This window comes from Urocitellus parryii, chromosome 13, assembly GCF_045843805.1.
Source record: "Urocitellus parryii isolate mUroPar1 chromosome 13, mUroPar1.hap1, whole genome shotgun sequence".
In the NCBI taxonomy this organism is placed as follows: Eukaryota; Metazoa; Chordata; class Mammalia; order Rodentia; family Sciuridae; genus Urocitellus; species Urocitellus parryii.
In genome coordinates this window covers 9,304,692-9,330,842 of record NC_135543.1, presented here as the reverse complement: position 1 = coordinate 9,330,842, position 26,151 = coordinate 9,304,692, and positions in this window count along the sequence as shown.

Below are 26,151 nucleotides of genomic sequence, written 5' to 3'. Positions count from 1 at the left end.
CTATATTGAGGCTAGAGTAAACAATTCAAAGATGTTGTCAAGTGCACATTGAATTAGTTGAGCTCTAGTTTAACCTAAATTTGCTAAAATGGGATATAGTGCATTTGGGATAGGCTAGGAATTTTTTTTTTTTTTGTAGTCACAAATGACAATTTACTTTTAGCATAGAAAAATCAAACTCACTTTCTAGGTTTTATTGCATCTTCCCTCATGCCTCAGCTACAGTTATGATCCTAGGTGTTATTCACTCCAGAATTCACCCTGAAATATTGGACCCTAGCTGGAAGGAAAGGTAAAATTAAGTGTGGCAAACCATGCACCAGCCCTGTTCAGATATAGCAACAATTACACGGTGCTCCTCGCTGTGGCAGCGAATTTAAGCCCTGCTCCCTGCAAGGGGGCAGGTCTCATTGGTAAATGATAATAAAGTTTCAAGTCATTAGTCCTACTTGAATAGTTGATGTATTAGACACAGAAGGAGATCCAAAAATGCCTCATAGGGTTCTTACTCTCTGATTCACATAATTTCTCAACTCTCTTTCTTATTTCAGGTTATTAAAATATTTTCCGCAGGTTTCTGGGACACATGAGCAGAACCTGTGTTCCATCATGGCATGGAAATTGAGTCCTGTGATGTTGCTGTGAAGGTGCATGATCGGTGAGGGGCAGACCTTTGTTCACATGCCATCTGTGCACTGAGAACTGGGGCTCAATGAGAAAACACTAAGTGAATTTGAATAGACAAAATGTTCAGATGTTGATTCACACTATAAGTTTTAAAACATAACTATAAGCTTTAAAATATAACATAATTTCTTTCTTTTCCATGTCTAGTTCAAAAGAATTTTAAGAGCATTTTTAACTATTAAGGAAATAATACCATTATAGATAAAATATTATTTAAATGTATTAAGCTATGACTTAGTTATCACACTAAGTAATTTATTATAAAGCTTCATCATGAATATTATTGTATGTTTTAAGTTCTAGATAGTGTTCTGGTTTGTAAAAATAATTCTGATACTTCAAAAATAGAGCGAATTTTCCAAAAATAGAATAATGTGTGTGACTAAAGTAGTGTTTTGCATAAAGTTCTATCAATATGGAGTTAAAATAACACAGAATTGCTTGAATATGAGTACAAATATTGAATGAGGCAAATAGTTATTAAATATTAAAAGATAAAACTATAAACCCCCAAAATAATTAAGTTTAATTTCATTAAAATTAAAAATTAAAAACATTTTTTAACAGATACTATTTGGAAAATTAAAATAAATTAAATAAATCACAGCCTAGAAGAAAATATTTGCAAAATATTTGTGATAAATATCTAGTATTTAGAATATATATAATTCTTGCAACTTATAAAAAATTTTAAAAATGAAATATTTGAATCTGTTTGTACAGATTCTTCATCATAGTAAATATACAAATTGCAAATAAGCGCAGGAAATAATCCTCAATATGATGTCATTATGAAGTAGCAAATAAAATTGACACTGACATTCCTCTACCTATTCACCAAAGTGGCTAGAATTAAAATCCAGACATTATTAAGTGTAGACAAAAATGTGAAGCAAGTAAGAATAAAATAGATTTCTCATGAGAACATGACATAATACATATATAGTAGAATACATTTTGGCACTTTCTATAAAGTTAAAATTCACTAACCATATGCCCCAGTAATTGTATCCCTAAGTATTTACCCAAGGGAATTGAAAGTATCTGCCCCCACAGAACTTGTGTGCAAATGTTCCTAGTATCTGTATTTATCCTTGATAAAAACTGGAAATGGTCCAGGTTTCTATTACATCAGTGCATAAACAAACTACCGCATCTCCAAATGATGTATTCTTCTGTCTATCCACTTAGGAGCTGGACCCCTGGGCTCCATGGTGCACACACTGTGCACCATTTACCTAAAACAGTCTTTTAGAGGATCTTATTTCATCATTTCTCATGAAATCAATGAAAGGGAAATTCCAACTATGAAATGAATATATGTACCGCTATTCATTTAGACAACTTTGCATGTGACAGGCCATTATTGGCAATCTAAAGTGTTTGAGTAATTTTTCATTCTTATTTCCTAGGAATTAATAAGAAATAAAACTCACCTTACCTGCAATCAGCATCTCCTCCCTGGTCTCTCTTGCTTTGGAGTTAATGTCCGTGTTGTGTACAATTCCAGGGAGCATTTGCTACCTTGTTTTATTTCTTATGACTGTGGCAGTCATGAACTTCCATCCCAGGGCACTTCTTTTAAGCAGAGTAATTATTTCCAAAGATTTGAACTAAATGCTTGCTGTCCATCTCTGGAAATCAGGAAACCTGCTCTGTTCTGGTCCTGTTTCTTTCCAACGGTAAGCTCTCTCTGTATGAAACCCAGCTGTCCCTGCCTTCTGTCTGTGCTGCAGGACTGTGTATTCTTTTCTATTGATTACTCTTAGGAAGAAAACCTTTCATACTGAACTTGTCCTTCAAAAGGTCATTATAAAAAGTAAATATAATAATGAAAAAGTAAAAGAAAAAAAAACCTGAAAATTAAAAAGTGCATAAGTGCATGTATGACTCAGCATCATGTGTCTCATGACAGGTTCTATGTTAATATTTACTGCCTCCAAGCAGCACTCTTATCTCATATTTGTTGGCACAGTTTAAAATACTCTTATTTGCCTATTTAACCTATGTTGATATTATGTATACATGACTTTTTCAGTTTATTTACCTCAAATCAAGGTGTGTTTGTGCATTTTATTTTGCATTTTATTTCTACTAAATCTTCTTAAAACTCATGCTACATATTTCAAATATTATTGGTTTCAAAAGGTTTGCTATGCATATTTATTACACTTTATTATGTGTGTTTCGTAATTGTATCATTTGCATAATTTTTAGCATTTTACAATATTATGCTTCTAACTACTTTAACCTACATTTTCTAAAATTCTACTCTACAATGTTCATTGGATTTATTCTGTTCAATACACTTTACTTAAGAATGAGTAATCTCTTCCCTTTACAAACAATACTATTCATACTTCTGAAAATAACAGTATAGAATTCCTGACTAAATTTATAAGCTTGTATGTCCACAGAACCATTGTATGTTTTATCTAGAACATTTTCATACTGACATCTCTTTTGGATCTAACCAGACAATAAAAATAGCAGCTTACCTACAAAGAAGTATAAGGAAATATCAGACACGTCATGACGTAAACCCTGGTAAATTAATAACAGAATGACTTACACATAGAATCTTTAGTATAAGCAGTGATAATTTTAGATAAACAAAAGTGTTTCATTTTAAAAATTATTATTTTTAAAATTTTTTTAAAAGAAGTTCTACTAAATTGCAGAGAATGGCCAAAAATTTGTGATCCTCCTGCCTCAGCTTTCTGAGTAGCTGAGATTGCAATGATAACAGAATTTTAAAAGAATATAAGCTCAAGATTGTATCACAACCTTCAATTCTTTTTTATCATCATTTTTTTATATAAACCCAAGAGCCACCAAAATATTTTTGAAGCCTCATTTGTACAGCAGTGACCATAGAATAAAAGTTGCCTCTTTATCATTCTTTCCTCTTTAACATACAAAAACCAATGGCTTGTATTCAGCTTGAAGTACGTAGTTATACTATTAAATATTAGTGTGTATTTCTGGATCACATTTTAAAGGTAAAATAATTTTTCAGTAATTCATTACGATTATATTTATTATAATTTTATTAAAGAGCATATGCTTTCAAATTTGCAGAGCAACTACATTTATGTTCCCCCAAGGACTGTATTTGTATATATGTGCAATGTCCTCAAGAGCTTATTATGCAAGCAAATATGACATTATGGATTAGTTCATTACAGGTTGTATTTTGCAAATGATTTTTGCATAAATTAATCTTACTTAAAGTTATCTGTCTAAGAAGCTCCATTATTGAAGATCTTAGTAAGACACAAAGAAAATGTAACTGCTTAACAAAATGCCTATGTAAGAATGAATAATGTAATGTAATAATAACATTTTCTCAATATAAATTTAAAACTGAAATCAGGAGATAGAAATGCAGAAAATTAGAGCATCTGGCTCAGGAAAAATAGGATAAGAAATGTAAAGGGGAAAATATTTAATATGACTGATCAAAATGGAGAAATATCTTAATTGGTTTTAGAACAAATGTCATATTCACTTTTAATTTTTTAGTGTTACCTCTGAAATGTATGCAAATACATTATCCAAGAGTTAAGAAATTTTAAGAGGGCTGGGGATATGGCTCAAGCGGTAGCGCGCTCGCCTGGCATGCATGCGGCCCGGGTTCGATCCTCAGCACCACATACAAACAAAGATGTTGTGTCTGCCGAAAACTAAAAAAAAAAAATATTAAAATTCTCTCTCTCTCTCTCAAAAAAAAAAATTAAAAAAAAGAAATTTTAAGAAATAATCCAAGACTTTCTATAATTTCAATTAGCAACTGAATTAAATTTCCACCTGTATCTATCAAATGCCTTTAATTTGGTCATTGAAATAGTTAGTTCCTGTTTTTTTCAACTTTTATACTGCTATGACCAAAGACCTGAAAAAGGGGAAGGTCAAAAAACGACATCATAAACTGCAGTCAATCTCTATTCATGTATGATTATGTCAGGATAAGCTATGTACAACCATAAATCTCTAATAAAAAATTACAATTAGTAGAATATAGGGTAAAATACATGATCAACTCAAAAAAGGTAGAAAAAAATAATGATCAACACTTGATCACACACAAAAAAATCACCTCTCATGAATGAAATAGAACTTTATTAAACTAATAGAGGATTCCTATAGCAATATATGTCACAAGAGCAATAAATGCTAAAATATTAAATTTCAGGGTGGAAAATTATGATGATCATAAGAATCATTTCTTTTTGGCAAAACACTGATGATATCACTAAAATAAGAGTTCAAGAGAAAGAAATGAAAAGGATATACTTTTGGTACAATGATACATTTGAATGTTTTCCTGAAATGAAGCATAATGTATAGTGGTTTATGCAGTAACATAGATAAACCTCCCAAGCATGATACTGAGAAAGAGAATCCAGAACCAAAACACTTCACACATGATTCTTTCACTAATGTGATGTGTAAGAATAAATAATTTTCTTCTATAATGGCAGGCATCAAAAATTTATTTGTATTTCAAGGAAGACTTAATTGGGAAAGCAAAGAAATGAACTTTCTGTGGTGATGAAAAGTTCTATATGTTTATGGTTGCATGATTAAAATCATATGAAAAATTATCCTCTGTTAAATTTACATTCATACATCTATATCTGCTCTTTTCAGTTTTTTCCATGGATGTCTCATAGTATTATGTTTTCCATCACTTTTAGTCTTATAACTCTAATGGCATGAAACTAAAAGAGAGGTAAGGATAGGGGAGTAGAAAAAAACAGAGACCATGGACACTCATCTCCTGTTGGAGGGGACAAGAGGAAATTGTTACTGGAATGGGTTAGTAAGTAAAGGCTCTTGCTTCATCTAGCAAATCATACATAAAGAGAAAAATATAACATGATTAATGTACAGTTTTGAATATTCAATGGTTTTAAAAATTATTAGATATGTACCACTCAAACATGTCCCACCATTCTGTTATCCACACAAGCTAAATATTTTAAGGTCTTGTTTCTAGCACATCAGTTAGTACTAAATAATTATTCCCTATGAATGACCAAAGATTTCTACAGCTGTGCAAGGTGTTTAAACGATGGCAATAAAGGCCAAAATAGATGGTTGGAAGAGATAAAGTGCTCTTGAAAAAATGTCTTCTTGCAGATATATTTTGATGAGAATTTTGCTCCTTCACATCCAGCTACAAGCATGACTGGCAATAGAAAATAAGAAAACATAGTTTTTCTTTCAGAGTGATTTTTGTGTAAGAGAATCAGGGACAGAATTAAGTTCTACTATTGAGAGATTCTCCAGCACCTCTTAAATATTTAGGAGGCTTAAGAAAACTACAAATAAGTGAGTCATTATCACATTTAATGACAAATCCAAGCTGACATCAGCTTTCTACATTTGGGGCTACCTTTATTATTAAGAAACACACACACACACACACACACACACACACACACATATATATATATATATATATATATATATATATATACTAATATATATATATATACCTTATTATTAAAGCACCTCAGGACTTTAAATATAATTTCATAAATAGAACATATGTATGTATTAGTATTACTTTGAATAATTTTGCAATAATGTTTGTACAATTTCCTTCTTATTATGTAAATAACATATATTTAGAATATTTTTGTTATATAAATGCACTGTAGACATTCACTTGAACAGAACTCTACTCAGTAAGAATAAAATACTTGTCAGCATACCAGGTTTAGATAGCTGCAAAGCTAGCAAGGCAGAGAAAATAAATATACAATGAAGCACAAAGTACGTATTATAGATATTCTATACTAGGACAAATGCATTTTAGGCCTAAAGGATGCCATAAAATGTTTTCTAGTCCATCTGTATCACACTGAGCATATCTCAGTGCTCTGAAAAGTTTCCAGGAGTTTAGCCACCTGTCTGAATTGCACCTGCACTAGTAATTGCCTGGTTCAGTGAATGTGCTAACCCACTTTTTGTTATTTTTAGACTATGCTGTACTAACATAATTAAGTATACTTTTGAGTATGTTCATTAGCCTTTGAATACATTTTTTCAATTGTTATATTTAGAAAATATAGATGATGATAGCATAGAATAAAAGCAAAATTTGGTCTTTGTTTAGAAATATGAGTTCTAAAGTTCCTTATATATTTTTAAGGACCATAAGAAAGCAGAATCTCAAATTCTGTCTCAATTTCTAGAAACAGAATATTCCAAAAATGGTCCTCTGTGGGTTATGTAGATACCATGTTGTGATTATGTGTGATGGGGATTTCCTCCCCATCACACCCTCAGGAAGCTTACTGGAGTCTTCCAGGGCGCCAGCTTCCTGGTGCCCTTAGTGTTCACAGTCACTGGTAACTTTGGGAACCAGGGTGTGTTTGGTAGCTGAGGTGTCCAATCAACCTTGTGACATGAGGCCAAGTAAAGTACTGCAGGTACTGGAGTTCCTGTAGGGTACTGCTTAGAGAATGATGCGTGAAAATGTGAAGGTGAAGTTGAAGTTTCAGTGGAAATCCCAGGAATTAAGATTCCTGTGATGTGAACTGTCTGCTAAAAGAAGCTGCTGGCTACAGAGATAGCAATGCTTGTGCACTGCAAACAGCAAGACCAAGGGGACAAAGCTGCCCAAACCCTTGGAGAGCTCATCTCACAGACATGTGTCCCAGATGCTGTACGCTGAGCTGCAGACAGAGTTCTGAGGACTGATGGCCCTGCCTGCCTTTGGTCTGGCTTTGGCCCCATTCCTTCTTTCAATGCCCCTGTTCCTCCTGGAATGGGAAAGGTTACTATGTGCCATTGTTTGTTGAATATATGTAACTTTTACAGGTGCTCACTGTAAGAGTTTGCCTTTGAGTCTCATGGGAGACTTTGGATTTGGACTTAAAGATAATGTAGACACTGTTAAGAATATGGGACTCTTGGGGATGAATTAAATGCATTTCACATTGTGAGATAGACATAAGCTTTTGTTTGGAGAAATATGAATCTGGAAATCATAAATAGTTCCACATACTTTCCCTCCTCCCTCCCCTGGTCCTTTTCTCGACTCTTCTGGCCTTCCTTCTATTTTCATGAGATACAGGGAAACTATATTAACAAAATCATATTTTTATATTATATTATATATGTATATACATATATATGAATATGTAATAAGAAATATTACTATTATGCATAATTATACTGCACCAATAAAATTATGAAAAATAGTGAATTGTTACATAAAGCATATTAGCATGACTTTTATATGTGAATTGGATGTTTTCAGCAATTCCAGGAAAGCCCATTAGAGCTATTATTTTAAATGAAAAATATATTTGACTAAATAAAATTAGTACTATCTCATTTCAATACATGGACCTTGTATATTCCCCAAATAAAACATAAGTCATTTTCTAAATAAAGCATAAGCAGTGCATTTGGAAATTTATAGAGAATGGACAGTCATGTGATTTGTAATGATGTACCCCCCCCAAAATATTCTGATTACTTAATACCATTATAGCCATTATGGTATTATATACTAAAGCATTACTCTGCTTGTGGTGTTGCTGGTATAGAAAAATTCACTGAACGGCCAGTTGTCTAAAATTGTATCACAATTATGTATAGTACATAATATTTGATGATAAATAAGTCCATATTATTAGTTTATGTACTTACTATAGCATATTTTGCTGTTAGTTTAGAATTCCTTCTTTCTGCTTATTTTTTAAAAATGGCAAAAAAGAATCTGCTGAAGCAACCTCAACATGAAGTGTTCACTGCATTTCTTGATTGCCTCAACTTCTCTTGATTTAATCACAGGCCCTAACCATGCAAAATCCAGGCTCAAGTTGCTAGTAAGAGGCCACATCTAGTGATTGGCATGGAAACAAAATTAAAACTGACTGAATACTGCAAAGATAGACAATCAGGAATGGTTACTGCCCACTAGTCTGACATATCCCATTCCACTATAGCTACAATCTTACAATCTTGAAAAACAAGAACAAGAGCGGGAGACTGTTGACAGATCTGCTTCATCAAAGGCAATAACACTAACAAAACTTTGAGAAGGGATGATGTCAGATCTATAGAAACTTCTTATGACTAGGATCGAAGACCAGACCTCAGAACCATGACACTCACTGCCAGAGCAAAAATATTTTTGCAATATTGAAAGAAAAAATTGTACTCGACAACAATGTTGAATTTACTGCAACCTTCAGAACAGGTGGTCACTGTTGGTTACATAATAGGGACTTGAGTGGTGGGTCTGTGAGTGCTGGTGTGAAAGCCACTGAAGAAGTGTTGGAAACACTGCAGAAGCTGAAGAGGAGGAAACTGGAGCAAACTTGGCAAGAGCAATCTGTCAGAGCAACAGGCTACATGGTACAGGCTTGGTGTGCAGAGGGTTATCCCAACCAGGTTTGTGTAAGGACACTATGATGTTCACATAGCAACAAAAATCACCTAAAGACTCACTTCTCAGAGGGTTCTGTCAGTAAGCAAAGCACGATACTAGAAAAACATGACTTCTCTTGTCCCTTTCTGCAAGTGAAAAAACATTGCTATCATTTACAAAGGTAATTAACCTTTCTCAACTGAAGGCATGCACAGCATAAAGACTGCATATTATAGCTGAAAAATATTGCAATGAAATAGGTATACGATTGGTCTGAAAAGGCTTCATATTTACTGGCCTCCTGAGAATCTTTAATTTAGTATTACTGAGGAAATATGACATTTATACACCCTGGTTATGCACATACACATATGCATGTGCATATGCATATAGATAAGACATTTTACCCATCTCTACCACATATTAGGTCGTGCATGGCACGGGCCCTTCCCTTCAGGTGTTTCTGTGGTAGTTAGACACATAAATAACAAATATGATGCAACATGACAGATGTTTTATTACCTGTATGGTTACAAGCTATTTCTAAGGATGGAAGCTCAACTAATTTCCCTGGACAGAGAGAGGTGACCCCATGAGTTGGCATTAGACTGATTCAGAAAGGAAACAGTATTTGAACTGTAACTTGTAGATGGTAGAGAAGATTCTTAGCTTTTGAAAAGCAAATATGAGTATATGCAAAGGCAGTGTGCTGACAAAAAATTAAAGTGTTTTTCAATGTAAACAGCAAGGATTTGTCAAGGAAAGGAGGGATGACAGGGCCACAAGGCTAGGCATATCAGTATGAAGCTACACAAGATGTAGTAGGCTAGATTTTAAGTTGCACCTTTTAAAGAAATGTGAGTTAGTTTTAATGAAATAATGTAGAGGTTCTCAATCATATATACTAGGAAAGTAATATCTATACACAAAAAATATAATTAAGAGTCTTAATTATCTATTCTTCCCCCAAATAATGAGGTTGATAATTAATTTCAGAAAAGTAATCTCTACTTTTTAAATTTTTTTCAGTGATTGGTTTTTTATTGAATTTTAGAATCTTTTTTTAAGGAATCACGGGTGAGTGAAAAAATGAACAAAAATTGAAACTGACATTTGTCATAAAACTTAAACACAAATGAGTGAGAAAAAAAGAAGTGTCTAATTCACCAATAGCACAATAATCATATTAATTTTATAAAGCTGACATCAAAGATTATAAATGCATTGCACTGGTATTATATTGTAAATTGCTGCCAGATTCATGGATTATCTGAGATTGAATGCAAACTTATTAAATGTGTTAATGGTGTTTAAGTGGATAGAGAAACTAGGAAATTCATTATGAAACATTAAGCTTTGATAATACAGACTACTTTCTGCATAAGCAAATGATCACATGTTGTTTTATGAGACAACAATGTACTCTTACAAAATCAAAAGCAAAGAAAAATATGTTTACATTGTTCAGTCTCTTGAATAAAAGTAACCAAATTTCTATTTTGCATGTATAATAAATAACAACTCAAGTATCCATGAACATTTAAATGTGTGGAATAATATACATACCCTCTCTGTAACTGTGTAAATATATATTGCAAAACTATATAAATATATATTACAAATAAAATTATCTGAAGAAAATTTCACATTAATCATTATGCAGTATGATGAGTCAAGAAAGGAACAGAACACATTTCCAAAGTATAAACTATGTAGAAAAAAATGTTCATATTTTGGATTTACACTATGACTTATAAATGAGGATTTATACACTATGAATGAACCATAAATAAACAAGTAGAATCTATATATATGAATGTTCAAGTAAGGAGCACAAAACTAAGATAAATTGTACATAAAAAGAAGAAAATGAATAACAGCATTAAAAATTAATATCCAAATTCATACATACACTGAGAGCCATTTCTAAATATATCTGTCTCTTGGAAATCAGGCATTGTTTGATAACAAACAGCTTAAAAATATTTATTTTATTTCTAGTAGTCTAAATCCTATTTTCTCCTAAATGCAAAAATATATTTTTTTCATTACATAAAAAACAAACATTAATACACCTCCATATTGCTGATATCCATATACACAGTTAAGATTACTGAATTAATCGAACTTATTCACAGCTATGCATGACTGGTTCAAAGGCCCAAATAATTTTAAGAATTTTTGGGAAAGCATAAAGATGATGAGACCAAACATTTTGCAAAAAGTTTTCAATATATCTTTTTAAAAATCTCTGAAAATTATTGTGCCTTCTTAATTTTTCTGTATCTCAAATCTATAAATGCAAATTAGCCTACATTTATGATTCTTTCCAGTTAGAGTAAATAAGTGGGCTAATTCTTTCATGACTAACATGTTGTATTATCTTTAATATCAATTATCAGAAACATTATTTAAACAGTATATCAAATTATACCACATTTATACAATGTTTAATCAGTATAAAAATTATTCATAGTCCAGAAATTTGGATTGTATAACAACCTTTATAAATATTCACATATATATTTCTTCTACAACTTTTGTCTCTAGAAATTTGCATCCCGATAATCATTTAACATAACACATAATGTTTATGTGACATTTAATATGTGATAAACAATGCAAATACAGACAACTAGCATACTTATAAAAGCAATTTTAAATAAAGTGTTAAGTTACTTAAATGTTGAATCTATAAATATGCACAAGTGTTCTTAACCTAATTATGCATTGATTCCATATCTGACATTAATATGCTATACATGCTTTGCATTCAAATTATGTGTGGAGCATTTGAATATGCACATAAAAAAGCAAATTTTCATAACAAAATTTGGCAATATATTTTTCCTGCAAAAATCCAGAGAAAATCACACTTGTTCAAGTCTGCATTTCATAAACCACACAAAATGAGAATATTAAAACATGAAGTAGAGACGAGTATCTTTCCAAAACATCTGCATGTTTAATATTCTTCTTTATTTTTGGCATTAACATTCATTTTCTTTATCCTGGCATATGAAAGCCCAGAGGGTGTCCATGCCTCATTGCTGTAACATATGCTCTTTCAGTCGCTGAAAAGAATAGAGGCAACAGATTTGGGGGTGGGGGGATACACTTTCAATCCAGCTGTAATCGAAAGCATCAACAGGAAACGCCATGTCCAGATGAGGTATTTTGAAACTGTGTGTTGAATAAAAAGAGCTGGTCTTTCAAATGTTGTCAACTCTTCTTCACTGAATACCTGTGGACAATAAAACTTTTATAACAATTCTTGAAATGCTTTCAGAAACTCAGATTTTATGGCAAAAAAAAATTGAATCTACAGTGCAATGAACTTTTACTGTTCCCTGGTTAAATGATTTAATAAAACAGGCAGACAATTAGAAGAAATTTTTACATAGCAAAGCCAAAATTACCTTAAAATAATCCAGAAGGAAATCTGGACTTTTAAAACAAAAAGTTTTATTTTATCTTGAATTAATTTTACACGTCTTAGAAAAAGTAGACTTGTTTCAGTCTGCAAAGCAATTGTACAACCAAACTCTGGCAAGACTCCACTTACGAGAATACCACATGCCACTCAGAGCGCTAATGCTAAAAACCAAACCAGCCAACAAACAAAACTGGACGAGTTGAACAAATATGAACAAAAAAAAAAAATGTTGAAGAAATACTGAGCTAGGAAACAGCGATGTCACAAGGGGTTCATGATCCAGAAATGAAGGAAGGACCAGAGATGTGAGTGTGAATTGGAAACCGCTCCTCTCCCTGAAGCATCTTCTTTATGCAAACCTGTGGAAGAAGAGCTGAGCTGGGTGTCTGGCTGTTTCCAGCGTCTGTGGTAACAAGTGTTAATATTCAGAGCCCATTTAAGAACAGAGATACCTGTGAAACACATGCGAATAAAGTTAAGATTCTTGATTCTTTTTTCTTTTCTTTTTTCTTACAGGTGCTGGGGATTGAACCCAGGGCTCTGCACATGCTATGCAAGCATTGTACCATTAAGCTACACCCCTGATCCAAAGTTGAGATTCTTGAAAGACTTCACATTAAGAAGGCTCACTTTGAACCCCAACTTTGAGTGAGGGGTATGGCTTAATGGTACAATGCTTGCATAGCATGTGCAGAGCCCGGGGTTCAATCCCCAGCACCTCTAGGAAGAAAAAAATTAGAAAAAAGAAAAGAAAAAAGAATCTAGAATTTTAACTTTATTCTCATGTGTTTTACAGGTATCTAATTAATGATGGTGAAATGTGATGATCATTACAAATTGAATGAAGACACAAATTGGTATGAATATACTATGCATACAACCAGAGATATGAAAAATTGTGCTCTATATATGTAATAAGAATCGTAATGTATTTTGCTGTTATATATAAATAAAAAATTTACATAAAAAGAAATAGAACAATATAAAATAAAATTCCCCAGAAATGAAAAAATAAATAAAAAAAGAAGTCTGAGCCAATTTAAAAACAAAGAAAGAAAGAAACCAGATTCCCCAAAGAATTAAGCAAGCCCATAACAAAAGAATGCGGCTTTTATATCCTTAAACATATTAAGATGAAATTAGATAGAAGTAAAAGAAAAAATACCTAACACTATAACCACCATTGTGATATTTTACATATCTGTTTTACACATTAATAGGAGAAACAAACAACAATTATTATTATGGATAATGCAATTTGAATCTGATTTACAAAATTGACTGAATTGAATATATATGGAATGCTGCTTGCATTCCAAGCTCTCAGATGTTTTATAATATTCACCAAAGTTAAATAAATGTGGGAGCATAAAATTATTTTTAACAAATGTTTATGAACCAAAGTTATACATCTTGTATAATTTTAGCCATGCAAGAAGGAAACAAATAACTTTTTAGTACAAAAAGGGGAGGGGAAGAAAGGCTCTAAATCATTTACCTGAACAGATAAAGAAGAGCAAGTTAGATCCAGTGTGTAAGTTAAAGAAATGGAAAGTATTCTTCAATGGATGGTCAGAAAAGTCAGACTCTGGTAGTTTGGCAAGATTCACAATGTCAAATACACTACAATAAAACAGAAATAAATAAATGGATAGAAGTTATAAATTACAAGCATTTGAGTATAAAAATAATGACCTTTAACTGTAGTCCAAGGGACTATGAAAAGATAAAATTAGACTACATGACAAATGTGTGCCATAAATTTGAAGTCTGATGAAACTGAAAAATCACTGAAATATGTTAAGGTTTGGCTGTGAGATACTCCCCAAAAGATTGTGTGTAAGACAATGTGGGAATGTTGGGGGGGGGGAATGATTAGTTTATGAGAGTTATAATCTAATCAATGGGTTAATCCACTTGGTGAATTAATGATTTCTAAGGACTACTATAATGGGTGGCAACTATAGGTAGATAGGTTATGGCTAGAGGAAATAGATCACTTGTGGTGAGCCTCTGTGGTTTATATTTTGACCCTGCAGAGCAGAGCTTTCTCCCTCTTTCTCTCCCCACGTCCCCTTCCTGGCTGCCAGGTCATTGCTCTGCCACGCCATTCCACCATGATGTTCTGCCTCCCCTCTGGCCCAGCCATGTGAGGTTGGCCAGATGTGGACTGAACCTCTGAAACTGTGAGCCAAAATAAAATTTATCTCCTCCAAGTTGTTCTTGTTGGGTTTATGGTCACACATATGAAAAGCTGACTAATACTGAAGAGAGATCACCCAGTTTGACTCAGGGAAACTATTGTTATATTGCTGAAAAAAAAAAAAAACAGAATCCCTACTTAATAAACTTACTATAGTGAAAATCCACCTTCCAAGAATTTACCAATGATTTTTTTCAGACATTTAAATAGTCTCTTTCAGAGAATTAAAAAAAAAAGAGAGAGAGAGAGAGAAGAAAAGAAACATTACCCATCAATGTAATGAGGTCAGAATAACACTGATGCCAACACCACCTAAGCACATAATTCAAAAGTTAAATTGAAAGTTCATACTTACTTAAATATTTATCTCCCAAAAAGAACAAATACTACCAAACATGTTACAGTAATGTAAGTTGGCTTAACAAATGAAAAATAAATCAAAATGATTCACTATGCTGACAGCTGAAAGCCATATGATCCTCTCAGTAGATGCACATAGTACTTGGTAAAGCTCAAGGTATATGAGCATTCAAGAATGCCTATCAAGCTGTGAAAAAAAGGAGTTTATATCATCTGATTTATCATGTAGTGAAAAAGCTACAGAAAATCTTGAATACACTCATGAAATATTCTCCCTTGCTACTGAGGAAGAGAAAGTAACACCCTCTACCATAAATTCTTTTAAAAATTGAAGGTTTCATATAGTTCTGTTAAAAAAATAGAATTTGAAAGTATGAAATTAACATATCATTTATTTTATATAATATATGACAATATAAATTAAATATCCAACATTTTCTACAAGTTAGAATTCATAAGGGCAATTCACCTATTTAGCAGATACAAGGACAATGTATGACAGTAATCTTATGTTTTTCAAACACCAATCTGTGCTTATCAATGTAATTATGAGATGCTGTAAATTCTTTCTCCTCCAAATCAAGCTCAGTACCTACTCTTGCTGCCCCATTTACATTGTGAGGCCTCAACCCAAGCCTGGTACTTTCAACAGTCTGACCTTAGGCTTATCTTTATTTTTATAGTGTTTATCTCTTGGTACCTAACAATGTAACTTATCTGTTTGTTGTCATTATTTATGATCAGCTTCTCTCTAAGTTCCACATAGATAGGGCTTGTGTGCATATGATCAGTTGATGTATCCAATGTATGCAGCACAGGATTCCGTGCAGGAAGCTGTCAGAAGGCCGTGGTCTATAACCCAGAAGAAAACACACTGGTACCCAGGTCTTGAACTTGTAACTTCCAGATCTTTGAGAAATAAAGTTTTGTTGTTTAAGCATCTCAGTCCATGGTAGTTTGTTGTAGAACTCCAAACTGAGTAAGACATGTTTCAGGTATCCCCCAAACCTTTGACCAGAGTTAGTTAGAAAATATGTAAAGCATAAAAAGTGATTAGCAAGAGTCAGTGTAAAAGGAGGATTTGTATGAGGGGGACAAAATTAATTAGACCCCAGAACATTCAGAAAATGATATTCACCACAAGATTATAAAAAGATTGATATGCTTCAAAAAGTTAAAGAATTTAAATGCTAATTTATAAAAGTAATTGGATAAAGAATTACAGAAATTGTAGGTAAATGTTATCTTTTCACCTTTTGTCCAGAAACTCACACATTAAATAGCAATACCATGTGTTTTTTGTTTGTTTGTCTGTTTGTTTGTTTGTTTTAGGAAGAAATATCAGAAACACATTTTACAGTGAAAATTTTAGTTTTTAAAATTAAATTCTTAAAATGAATGTGAAAGTTATGGACAACACTCTCTCCTGAGACAAACAAGCAAGAGATAACTAGTATTTAATATTATTATTAAATGACTTGAAAACTTTTTCACCCACATAAATTAGTGAATAGGGAAATACTTAAAAAGTAAAATTTAACTGTTTATACATTGCAAATGATTTGGGAAAAGTTCACATTTTTTAATAGACCTGTAAAATATCAATTCACTTAAAAATCATGTGAGAATTAATACTATTGCAGTTTCCAAAGTAAAATGTGAGACTATAGGTCAATTCAAGGAAACATAAATAAATATTAGAACAAATTTTCTAATTCTAGTAGTTTATCCTTGGGAAATCCACTAGCTAGAAATACTTAATCAACAGGAGCAAATTTAGTGGTTGGGGTATATGCAGAGCTGCTGGTGGTAGGTATGATCTCAGGTCAGCATCGCCCACATCTTCCAAGTTGGCCTGCACGACATTCCACGTCAATACAGGAAGGAGGAGAGAAAGTATCCTTTTATGTATGATCATTTCTGATTTTCCTCTTTTCTTCTTGCATAAACCTCTCATGCTATGTGACCCTATTAACAAGCTGCTTATAAACAACTTTCAACATCAAATATATATTTTTATCCTTCATTATTTACTATTTTTTTTAATGTGGTGCTGAGGATCAAACCCAGTGCCTCACATGTCCTGGGTAAGTGCTCTACCACTGAACTACAACCCTAGTCCCTCAGTTGCATTTTTGAATAGATTAATAAAATAGATAATAATTTAATTATCCCTCTGTATTTTGTTGCTGCACTACGCTATTTTATTCAGTCTTGTTGGCTTTTTAAAAAAAAAAAAATTGTCTCAACCACTCTGTAAGAACACTTGGGTAAATTAGAGTCATCTGTTCTTTCCAAAAATCTTTCATTCATGGATTCATGGTCTCCTGAATAGTTCTAATTATTAAATGTGTTTCTATTTGTTTACTCACTGGCACCATTATCTTGTTTGTGATTTAGTTAAAATAGCATTAGAGTTCTTTCAAATTCAATGAAGTTTCTAGTCCAAGTAAATATCCTTTGCTAAATACAAGTAATTACTTTCTAACCCATTTTTACTTGGGTGTTTCATTAGGAAACTATATTGCATATTATGCTCTCAGTTTAGAATATATTAAAGTAACCTGAATACAATATGTCATCTAGAAAAATGAAAGGAATGTTAGACTAGCTTCCAATTTTATAAGAACTCCAATCATCATGTGATTTTTCAGTATTGTCCAGATGTAGTAAGGAGGGAAGGATCTGCTTACAGAGAGTAGGCTACCTGATATCATGATGTGTGTGAGAGAGATAGAGTGAGCTAGTACAAACTGTGGTGGTGGGAGAGAGAGAGAGAGAGAGAGAGAGAGAGAGAGAGAGAGAGAGAGAGAAAGGAGAAGAGGAGGAGGAGGAGGAGGAGGAGAGATTTAGATGAGATTTAGGAATTAAACAAGTAAAATGAACAAAGCCCTTGGCAAGTTAGAAATAACAAAGCTCAAAACTTCCTTCCTTCCTACTCGGTACCTCAACATAGGAAATGCTGCATTGGAAAACTGCAGGTTCCAGCAGAGATCTGATGCTCCCTTATTCCTGAACCCCTGAATGGATGCACCATCTTTCTTAATCCTGATGTAGATTTAGATTTAGAACAGCAGAACCAACGGAAGTGGCAAGTGTTCATTATCCTGCCTGCTCCCTGTATGTGGCCTCATACAGGCAGTCACTTGCAATCAGCAACCCAGAATGGTCTGAGGCAAGTGGAGAGACTTAGAGATCTCTGCACCTGTCTTGGTTTTCCCTTTCCTTCCTGATGTTTTCTATTCTATAACCTTAGTTAGCTTCACAAGGGATATGTTCATATATGGTTATTCTTTCTTGTGACTTGAATGCAGATAAATTTTAAAATAAGGACTTCTAAAATGTTTTTTAACAAACAATGGAGCACTTTTTTTTTTTTTAATCCAAGGTAATGAACAGGAAGCATGTGTCTGTTAATTAGGTAAATTTAACCATTGCAACAGTTTTTACAACAAGTGCATACAATTTTATTTGTCAACTTTAAAAACAAAGAAATAAAAATAGAAACATGTATAATGCTGCAGTGTATTGTTAAATTGAAGAATCTCTCTAGTATAAATGCCAATGAATCCTACAAAGTTCTGGTTTGTGCAAATTTATGACATATTACCATGATGTGTCAAGATATAAAAAGCATAATGTGTGGTTATTTGTTGTAAACTTGCAGTGTTCTTTTTTAAAAATTTTTTTTAGTTGTTGATGGACCTTTATTTAATTTATTTATTTATATGTGGTGCTGAGAACTGAACCCAGTGCCTCTCACATGAGAGGCAAGCGCTCTACCACTGAGCCACAACCCCAGCCCTCATGGTGTTCTTAGTAGCAAAATAGTCTATTTCTGTGACTAAATTTGTGTGAATTTCTTCTTTACCATCCTGCTTAACATCTCAGAGCCCAAGAACTACTTTTCTATAATTGTCACAGAAAAGGCCTAGAAGGTCAAGAGGAGGTTTGTCTTCCTTCCCTCCACTCATGGAAGACATTTAATGTGGACCATCCTTCACACAAACAAGATCATCAAGACTAACAAACCAGCTGGACCTCAGTCATATTTGAGAAGCAGTGATTAATAAAGCTTCAGAAACAATGAACAGTAATTTGGTCTATTAACTCTGCTGGAGTCATTTAATTAACAAGAACTAAAAAACCCTACTGAGAAAAAGAGAATGTGCTTCTGTGTGTGATCCAACCTGCCCAGGTGTGCAGTAGTAAAGTCAGTCACACCAGTGCAGTTCACACTGGGCCAGACTCCTGGCAAGTGTGGGAAGCCATGGATTGGATCCTTTTCAGTACAGAATATTAAAACTACACCATGAGATGTTTTTCTTTGTTGATGAAGATAAACAGAAAGAAACACTTTTCTCTTTTCCAAGAAGAAAGAGTAGCTAAATTTAATCAGACCAGAGATCTTTATTGTTTTTTTCATAGACAATCTCTCTTTTCACTTTCTTGTTTTCTCTCAGGCACTAAAAGATGATGATGATATTTAAAACTCTCCAATAGGTCCTGCTGAAATTTGTAAATCAGATTTTCATTTATTTTATTCCTTTGAACTGTAAAAATTAAAGTGTTAAACCTTGCATCAAGATTACACTTAAAAATAAGTATTTTTTTTCCTCCTGGAAATGATGTAAATGCTGCATATTATTTTTAAAAACAGTAGGACCATTTCATTTTCTATACTTTGTTCTGTATGAGATCTCATTTTGCCCCTAGGTTGTGCAGCTGTGTTCAAATATGTGTGAGTTCAATATTTACATTTTCCATTTCTGAATAAAAAATTTCATAGAGGTAAATGGTGTTATCTTCCATGCACCACCATAGTTTTATGGTAAAAACTAAAATCTGTTCTTATGATATATAAGGTAATTATGTGTTCTTATATTCATCTCTGGCATTCTACATAACTCTCATCTTTTTACAGTGAATTGAAACTAATTCAATTATTCAATTTCATACTATTCAATTCACATTTCTATACACACTCTCCTTAGAGGTCAAATGGCTCCAATTTCTGGGAATACTCTAACCACCAGGTAACACCGTGCGTGTGTGTGTTATTTTGGTGTTGAACATTGATAACTTGCCATTTTGTTTTTATGGCATGATCAGAATTTGACACATAGAAAAAAAGTTGATACAATACTTGGAAAATATTCTGTGCCTATCTTCAATTATTTTGAACTAAAGTCTGTGCATGTGACAGAAACAGCAGCCAAACTTCGCTCATTTGAACACATATTTTGCCACCATAAAAACCACAGAACATTGAGAAACGTGCTAAATGTGCCCAGAAGCCTCTTCTTTGTTTGCACATGCTGCACATTTGCTGTATGATGACCATGTGCCTCCAGTGAATCCAAGGTCCCCTGAATGCTCTCATTGTACTCACTCACTAAACCACAGTCATTTCATTTCCTGAGTTTCTGTCTGGTATCCTTGGACCTGAATCCAACACTGAGTCATTTAGCTGTAGCAAAAATTGTATATATGGGAACACTTTAGACCACTGCTTGGTAAAACAAAAATTTTAAGGCATTTCTTGGGGAGCAACAGCAGGAAAAGTATATTTTTAATCATTTCTCCTGATGATTTAGGCCAGTTAGCATTTTAGTATTTCAAATATCTGCATTTCATAAAGTTTTGAACATCTAGATAATTAAGAAAATCAATATTTTGCATAAGTTTTTCGACTGCTAGTTTTGGGAACTGATCCATATCCATTTGTATTTATGGCAATCCTGTAATGTGCATATCACATCTTTTATACTTTATGACCTTATGGAAAATGAGAAAATGAAAATAAGGAAAAAAAACCTGAAAACTATATTCAAAAATAAAATAAAATAAAACAAAATAAATTTTTCTATGGCATGCACTATAGACAGATTCCTTTTATGAAATTAAACCTATAAATCACTGTTTGTTTGCTGAGGCTTCCTTAACAAAATAATAAAGATGGGTAACAAGAACCAGAGAAATTTATTTCTCACACTTACTGGAGGAAGGAAGTCCAAGATGAAGACACCAGCAAAGTGATCTGACCCTTGGCTTGCAGAAGGCCATCTCTCTGTGGTGCCCGCACGTGTCCTTTCCTCTGTAACCCCCTTCCTTCTCTCATGAGGACCCTAGTCAGACTGGATTAGCGCCTCAGCTTCATGACCTCCTTCAACCTTAATCATCTCCTTTAAGGCTTAATTTCCAAACCACATTGGGGGTTCAAGCCTCACTTATGAATTTCTGGGTCAGGGAGGGGCTACGCATTTGAGTTCATGACAATTGCCATGACTCATTGGTGTGTTCCTGAAGGTGAAGCAGAAAAAATACAAATTTAACTGGTATTCCCTTTTCAGTAGAAAGAAATCCATTCTATTCTTTTAAAAAAAAATATTTTTTAATTGCAGATGGACACAATATTTTTATTTATTTATTTATTATTTATTTTTATGTGGTGCTGAGGATCAAACCCAGTGCCTCACACATGAGTGGCAAGCGTTCTACCACTGAGTCACAACCCCAGCCCCACTCTGTTCTCAATATCTGATCCAATCAATACAGTCTGCTGTGATTCATACATCAGCACTTCAGTGATTACGGTCTAGCTTCCTTATTCTCTCCAGCAACAAATTCACTTTGAAAGATACGATATTCTGTAGGTAAACAAGGGACGTCTTTTTATTCGAAGTAAAAATAATTATTGTTTTTAGATAGTCATCTGTAGTATATCAGGAATATATTAAACTTTTGCATGTATAATTGAATATTTCACAACTTTGAAGCATTTGTTTCTATTGTGCAGATCCTGGAGGTCACAGAATATTATAGAGTAGCACTGAATTATAGGATTTTTTGTTTTCATGTAAATCTCAAAGAAAAGGAAAGAATCCAAACAGTATATAAAAAAGAATAAAATACAAGATCTTTTAAAGCAGAGATTCAATTTAGTGCTAATATTTTTAGTGTAAAAACATTATCTGGAGTACACTAAATCTGGGTAAACATTGTATGCATTCTTATGGAATGTAACTCCAAGCGCCATCTCTGTTATTCAGAACAAGACCAATCATTTCCTAAAGTCATAGAACTCTGGCATCTTACAACACATCTGAATTTAATGTATATGAAAAGTGCTGGCTCAAGAATGGGGTTCTGATAGAATAAGTTATATCCCATGCATGTATGACTATATCAAAATGAATTCTACTGTCATATACTTAAAAGAAACAATAAATTATAAAAAAGAGAGAAAAGTGCCAATTTTTGTGAAGAGTTTTCAGATAAGTATAATTTTTTTATCAAGATTAAATTGGCATATTTAGTAGCCAGTATACCTCATTAGACTTCTTTCTCTTTATCCTGTTTTCCTAAGGTAAATTTATCTTCCTGTAATTTTATTTTCTATCTTGCAAAAGAGGACATGGATACCAACTCAAACACGAAGTCCCATGGGACTCCTGTAAATAACCCAAAGTGTACATACTACTTAGTGCTTTATTGTAGGGTAGGTGAAGACTTTACCTCATTGGACAAGTATAACAATAATAGTGGGAAAATATATGTTTGATTTTTAACTACCAGATTAAGGACTCATAATAGAAGGGATCCAAATCATACCCTTGTTATTTTGAAAGAACTCTCTAAAACTTTATCCTATGTTTGGAAAGTCTACTGAGCTTTCTCTCTTGCTCTCTCTCTCTCTCTCTTTCTTCTCTCTCTCTCTCTCTCTCTCTCTCTCTCTCTCTCTCTCTTCTCTCTCTCTCTCTCTCTCTCTCTCTCTCTCTCACACACACACACACACACACACACAATAAGTGAAGGTAATAATAAAATAATAAAACTACAATTAACAAAGCTTTCAGAAACCTTGGGCTTTCCTGATATATGGACTGTCATTACATCTGATTATGCTGGAAGAAATCCTCTAAGGATCCACTAGCTACTTCTAATAAGTTAATAGAAGGATGCTCCAAGCATTTGGAAATTTTACTCCCTGAATCTGGTTCTGCCTTATTTATGCTAATGAAACCAAATACCACACAAGATCAACACCATGGATTCACAGCCACAGGTTCAAATTGCACTCTAAACTATTTATATAAGCCTCCACTGGAGCATTTAACTTCTTGAAGGGATATCAGAAATTCTCCTTCAATGAACATTTTTGAAAAGCTTCTTATTTGTTAAAGTATAAAAATGAGGAGTTGATATTTAAACTGAGACATCCCAAGGAAGACTACATACATAGCATGCTTCTGACTATTGTACATCCATTTGATGAAGAGGTTTCTAAGTGAGAAGATTAAGGAATTTGCCAGAATATGAGGCTGCACATGTCATACAAAATTGACCAAATTATCTTATGTGCACGTGCACATATGTAAAAATGAGATCCACATTTATGCATAATTGTAATGCACCAATTAAAAAATAGTCTCTGCTTTAAGATGCTGTGACTCAAATACTGACTACAACATAGAAGAGGGAAAGTTCATTTTGGCTCATGGTTTCTAAAGTTTTGTCCATGTTGGGCTGACTCCATTGCTCTGGACCCCAGACGGAGCAGAACACCATGGTGAAGGGTGTGGTAGAAAAAGCCACTCCCCTCATGGTGGCTAGGATGCACAGAGAGGAAGAGTCTACAGAAGATAATCCCTTCCAGGGCAGGCCAACAGTGACCCACCTCCTCCAACTATGCCTCACCTGGCTGTGGTTATACCCAGTCAGTCCATTCAAACTAAAATGAACCGATTAGGATACAGTTCTCAAAATACAATCATTTTACCTCTGAACATTCCTGCATTAACACAAGAGTTATGGGGAGACACCTCATATCCAAACCATAACATTCCATCCCTGGCTCCTAAAAGCAATGTCCATCTCACAATGCAAATGCATTTACTTTATCACCAAGAGTGTCCCACGGTCATAACAGTCATAGCAGTTCCAGCATTGTCCAAAAGTCCAGGTCCAAAGTCGTACCTGAGACTCAAGGCAATCTCTTGTCTATGACTGCCAATAAAAATTAAAAGCAAGTTAAACGTACAATGAAACAGAGTCTAAAAGTTAGGAATAGTGGCATAGAAATAAAAGATGAGAGCAGAACAAGACCTTAGCCCAGCTAAGCAAACAGGTCCCATGACTACACATACATGGCATCCAGAACACATGGCAAGGTGATATGTTTTCCAAAGGGCGTGAACAGTCGTGCCCCTTTGGTCTTGCTGGTTGTGGCACACATGGCTCATTTAACGTGGCTCTTTCCACAGCCAATAATCTCTCTTGGCAGACAGACCTTGTTACTGATATCTCTTAATGCCTAGGATCTCCATTCGAGCTTTGAATCCATCTTCACAGATCCACACATTGTCCAATCAGTGGCAGCCAACAGGTCAACCGAAAGTTTGACCATAAGCTCTGATTTCTGTTCCCAGTTCTCACGGTAAACCTGGCTAAAAGATGCCATCACAATCCATGCCCCAGCTTGAATGCCGTTCTGCCTCTAAATTTTCTCCACAGAGTAATTAGGTCATCAGTTTTTAAATTCAGCCTCACACATAGCATCAATACATGGGAAAATATAAACAGTTTCTTTGTCAGAATACAACACAATAGTCTTCTGGTCCAATTCCTAATAGGATCCTTGTTCCTCTCTAAAACTTCATGAGCACTGTCTTCATTCTCTGTATTCTAGTCCTCTGAGCTCCCAGCATAACTTCTTATTATTTTATGATTGCAACATTCTAAAGTTTCTCCGAACTTTTCCAAACTCCTCCTGAAAACCAGCTCAAAAGGCTTCTGAACCACATGACCAGATTCATCACAGCAATGACTCCACCACTGGTACCAATTTCTGTGTCTGCTAGCTTTGCATAACTGTGACCAAAATACCTGAAAGGAACAAACTAGAGTAGGGGAAGCATATTTTGGCTCATGGTTTCAGAGGTTCAGTTCCTCTAGGCTGACACCATTGCTCTGGGTCAGAGGTGAGGCAGAACACCATGGTGGAAGGGTGCAATATAGGACAGCCACCCACCGCATGGCAGCCAGAAATCCGAGAGAGGAAAACTAAGTAGCTGCAGAAGATGAACCCATAACCCATCTCCTCCCGCCATGAGCCATCTGCCCACGGTTATGCCCATTTACTCCATTTAAACTAGGATAGACTGATCACAGTAGAGCTCTCACAGTCTGATTGCTTAACCTCTGAACATTTCTGCACTGACACAGGAGCTTTTGAAGGACATCTCATAGCCAAACCATCAGAAACCTGATTCTTTATGGGCTCTCTATTCTTGCCATGGAAAAGAGTTATTATATACCAAGATTTTGCTTTGCAGTGACTCTTTACCAACTCAAGGACTTTTCTTACCTAAAGAGACACTTCTGTTGAGGGCAATTACGCTTGTATTTCCAAAAGAATCTGAACCTCTTTTTGTCTTATGTAAACACAAAATCTCCCAAGGCCCAACAAATCATTTATTCAGAACAATTACAAAAACCTGATTTCCTCTAAGCCAAAGGGGAATTGGAGCTTTGACCATAACTTTTGGTTTAAACTCTCTGAATTGTCTAGGTCAAGTGGAGTAGCTGATGAGCAGGCTAAACAAACAAACAAATGAACGAATAAAAAATAAATACAAAAATCATACAAACTAACAGATCCTGGCTCTCTGAAACAGTCACAGCCAAAATCTGGGACTGATCATTAAGTGAACACAGTAATTTAGGCTCCTGGTTTCAGGGTCTATTTCATGAGTTTATAACCTTTTTTTTTTTTTTTTTTTTTTTTTGGTAATCACTTGATAATCATTGTGCTCCAGTTGGCTGATTATCTCATCCAAAATCTTCAATGGTCCTGTACAGACTTTGTCATGTCAGATAATTCAATAACCCATTTTGCAAACAAAGGAGGGAAGGGCTCACTCTTGTCCAACTAAAAGCAACATGCCCTGGATGATCTCCTGATGAGCAAAATCTTAAAAATGTAGTCATGGGTGGAGGCTCTCCAGCCCGACGTGGTCTGCTCATGGCCAAACAGAGAAATAGAATTTTCAAAGGCCTTTCAGACTG